The 4,814-nt window shown below is 31.5% G+C and overlaps 1 pseudogene; it reads left to right on the forward strand.

The window, feature by feature from the left end:
- The first annotated feature begins 386 nt into the window (after nucleotides 1-386).
- On the forward strand, nucleotides 387-1,821 carry LOC146882418 (uncharacterized; annotated as a pseudogene).
- The last annotated feature ends 2,993 nt before the right edge of the window (nucleotides 1,822-4,814 follow it).

Raw genomic sequence — 4,814 nt, forward strand, 5'->3', positions numbered from 1 at the left:
AAAGGAAGACGACCAAAATATGTTCTTAAGTTATCATTACAAAAAGCACTTGTACTTGAATCCCCTACAAATGTTGTTCCAATTCCTTCCCGACCATCAATAGCCGAATCGACCCCTTCTCAACCCTCGATTGATCAACCCATGCCATCCCAACCCCCCATTATTCAACCCATGCCTTCCCAACCCCCCATTGTTAACCCTGTGCAACCTCATATTAATGAACCTATACCTTCATCTATGTCATCCCAATGTGTTGGTGCTAGATTGACATCATTGTCTTTCCCGTCCAGACAAAATGATTCACCAACCTCAATACCCTCCCAACTTATTAAGAATGTACTTCAGGAAGACCAACACATGTCTACTGAAGCAGGTGACCATCCATAAATGTTCACGATGACCCTCTTATTGGTGCAGTGCTTGAAATTATTGAACCTTGTAATGATGGGTAATAATCAAGACTAGTTGAAATTGTTTTTTCTTTTATATTATATGGGTTTTTGATATTGACATCATATTTTTCACTAATGTGTTTGTATTTTTAGGTTTTACCCAAGTAGAGTTGCATCCAAGGCAATCACTAAGACAATTAAGCAACAATATGTTGAGCCATGGTTGACTTGGGGTGCAATGAAAGATGAAGAGAATGAGGTGTTCTTTCAAAGATTTAAGGCAAGTTTATGTTTGTAACATACCCCTAATAAATTTCAATTATGCATATTTAATTTCTTTTCATATATTGTTTATAGGCATGATTAATGTCTTAACTAAATTATCTCTTAATACAGAGAAAGGTTACTTGGATACCTAAACATGATGAGATGATTAGAAAGATTTTCAACACAAAGGCCTCTCGTAGACTTTTCGAGATGTTTATTAAAGCAAGAAAAATTGGGAAAAAACCTAGTTGGATGTTTGGTAGAGTATGGAACAGTTTGCTTGCTAAGTGGAACCAACCTAACTTTTGATCAAAGAGTGTTCGTAATGCCAAGAATCGAGCATTTGAGAAGGGTGGATGTTTGCACACAGATGGCTCAATCACCATCCACGAGCATGTCATTCGCTTGGTATGCACATTAAGAAAGCTTTGTTATTCAACTTGATTACTATTTTATCATCATTAATTAGTTTTTTTATAGGCACAAGAGTTAGGTCGTTTTGTACATTTTGATGAGGTTTTTCACCAAACTCGTGTTCGGAAGAATACCATTGATTTTGTTAATGAAAGATCTAAGAAGACATATATAATTTTTCTAACTTCTTACATCTTTCCTCCTTTTTTAATATAGAAATTGGCATTATATAAAATGTTTATTTTGAATAACAAGAGGAATTTCATACTATATTTTCTCAAGTAAGATTTGAGGCTGCTTCTTATGGTGGAGGAGAAGAAGTATTCCCATTGGACCCTATTGAGGAAAAAAAGTTAAGGAAAAAAAGTTGGTTGGTTGTTGTTGGTGGCAAAAATCCTAAGGGACGAGTATATGGGGTTGGAAAACTGAATGAAAGAAATAGTTGTGGGGAATCCTTCACACAATAAGCATCTACCTCTACTACAATTGTGGATTCACAAAAATTCAAAGGTTGGAATAAGAGATTCGCCAATCTAGGGAGGAGTTTCATCAATCTAGGGAGGAGAATCAACGACTTCATAGAAAATTAGAATCCCGACTTTTTGTTGTTCTCCCTCTTCTCCGTCTCGCCGCACAAACCATTTTTCAAGATGCTGAACAGTCGCAAAATGAGGATCAAAACCAAGATGATGCTCAGGAGGGTGTACAACATCATGGACAAAACTTATCTCATTATGCAGATTATTAGTTAGTAATTTAGTTGTAGGACTTGACCTAGGGCTATTAGTTAGTTTTAATATTTCAGTACTTCAAAATATGTTGAATTTCATTTTCTGTTTTACTTTTTAATTGTATCTTAATCTTGTTTTGATGTGATGATGGATATTGCTTGACTTGTTTTGATGTGATGATATGGATATTATTGAAACTTCTATAAATATTATTATTATATTTGAAGGTGTTGTTTTTGGTTGTTATTGCCAATAATGTGTATACATTTTCAAATACAAGGTGTATATGTTCTAGGGAAAATTGTATGGGTTGTTACAAAATTCAATTTTATTATATTTCCTGTTTTGCAGTTACCTACGAAAAATTGCATATGTAAATTACCTAAGAAATATTTCGTAGGTAACTTTGTAAATAAGTTACCTATGAAATATTTCATAGGTAATTTACATACGTAGATTTTTGTAGAATTACCTACGAAAACTTTCATAGATAAGTTATCTACGAAAACTTTGGTGGGTAAGTTCGTAGTTAACTTACCTACGAAATTTTTTGTAGGTAATTTGAATACTTTTTCCACACCTAGATTTCATAGGTAATTCCCACGCCAGGATTTTGTAGGTAACGTTCGGAGGTAATTTATCTACGGACATATTCTCGTAGATAAAGTTACCTACCACCAGCAGCTTACCTACGAAATTTTCTTCGTAGGTAATTCGTAGATAATATCAAGTTACCTACGAAAATTACCCATTACCTAAAAAATTTTGGTATAGATAATAAGCATATTTCTTGTTTTGAAGTATGAATTAACTAAACAGGTGTAAATTAACTCATCTAGTTTCGTAGTTCTACCAAGCATATACATATGAGAACCTATTAGCATTTCGCTTGTTCCAAGTGTATGCAAGTTAAGTGCTTTACTACATTATACATGGTCTAAGCATGGACATATGAAGATTTACTTTTTCACATACACAAAAAGATTATTGGATCAGGCAAACTAACAAAAAATGTAATTAAAGATTAAGATTGAATTATCAACAAGAAGTTTAGGACAATCCTAACATAACATTTTATTGTACATAACCTTAATACTAACTATGAAATTACAAGAGAATCAATTGATAGTGTCTAGTCTTCCAAGTGGAAGACCACCCACGACATGAAGGGAAGTTGCGTGAATGGATGAGGTGATCAATTAATGATCAAAGTTATAATAGAGGTCATTTTTTATAGAAGTACTAAACAAACTATTGTTATTGCTCAAATTCGCAATTAGCCATATGTTAAACCCTTAGTCGCATCAAGTTTAAAAAAAATTCCAAAGTTTGCCCCTAATGTAGTATAGATTCAACTAGGATGTCAATACAAAAAAAAAAGTCCATTGGGGAGAAAATGTAAAAGTAAAACATGTATTAGGAATTTATATGCAAGATGAAAATAGAAAGTTGGTGCAACGAAAATGAACTAACAACAAATAATACAATTCATAATTGTGATCGGATTAGAATAACAATGAAAAAGGTGGATTACAATGTAAAGTTGGACCCAAATGATAGAACTTATGTAAACAAAATGAAAAGGGAAGTAAAGAACTAATTTAATTATAGAACTGCAGTAAAACTATTGAAAAACAATGATAATCATAAGATAATTGATAAAGAATTCAACTATGAATGAATTGGAGAATTAATATATTTTTTGTATAATTATTTTATTTATATCATCTATACCAAACCCTCCTTTTTACTTTTATTTCACACTTTTATACTTTCTACATATGTTTATAAGTGTTGGATTGTTGAGATTCCTATTGAATTCGCTTGGAGACAAATTGGGTTAAGTAACCTTGTATTTATTTAATATTTTGAATAGAGTAGACAATCTAATCCTATTTAATTTGATCATAGAAACGACAGTGATCACAATGCCTTACATGATATAAATATAGTTGTTATAATTGGTGTAACACTACAAAACATTAACATGTAATTGATTAAATTTTGAAACAATCAATTAAAACATTGAGCTTCAACCAAATAAACTATTGTTTCTATAGATAATCAATTAAATTCTAATAGCATGCCAATCAATATACATACAAAAAAATTGATTATTTCACCATATAATTAATTAAATCGAAACATTTAAAACAACATTGAACAATCAATTACTTGCAAAATAAGAGCCAGGCCATGCTGGAACCAAAATTAATCTTATAATTTTAACATCTAGTACATTAATCATAACGTATGTAATCAAATAAGAATTCATTCAAGACATTTAAGCAAAATATTAACAATTAGAAATCTCACATAATTTTTGTAGGAACTTCTTGATCTTTAAATCTTCTTGAGCTCTACCCTGTGAAACAAATGATCCATTTAGACTAGGTCCACAAAATGAATTTGGATCCTGTTAGTGGTTTCTTTTTCGCCTTTAGAAATTCATGCATAGCTTCCCTTGGACACTCCAACTTTTTCCAAAATAACATTTATTAAATGTGTGATCTCTCTTCATGCAATAAAATAAGGTTGGAGAAGTATATTAAGGTTTCATGCAAGTTTTGAAATCTCATTTCTTTATGTTTTTATTAGATGCATAGTATAAACCATTAGACGATTAGTGAAGTGTTGATATATTAAAATATTGACAATTATTTGATTGCATCAGTGACAATAATCACTAAGATCATAAACTTAGATAAGAGACAAAGTGTTTGTTGAAAGGGGGAGCCTTTCATCCATAAATGAAGAACAATTTTGATGATGTCTACTGATCTAGGATAAAACATAGCTTGGTCCAGTTAGGATATGCATTAGGCAATTAGTTTCTCTTTATCAAATGTATTTCAGGCCTGCTGTGTAATTCTGCATATGATTAGTTCTTTAACTAATGGATTAGCTGTGAGTAATGTTCAAAGTAAGTGAAAATATACTCACGATAATCGATTAGGTAAATGGCTAATTGAATTAGTGACAGCAAAAACCTTTGTATAAAAGCTGTTTT

The sequence above is a fragment of the Vigna unguiculata genome, chromosome 10 (genome assembly GCF_037176805.1).
Source record: "Vigna unguiculata cultivar grain cowpea cultivar isolate G323 ecotype 2 chromosome 10, ASM3717680v1, whole genome shotgun sequence".
In the NCBI taxonomy this organism is placed as follows: domain Eukaryota; kingdom Viridiplantae; phylum Streptophyta; class Magnoliopsida; order Fabales; family Fabaceae; genus Vigna; species Vigna unguiculata.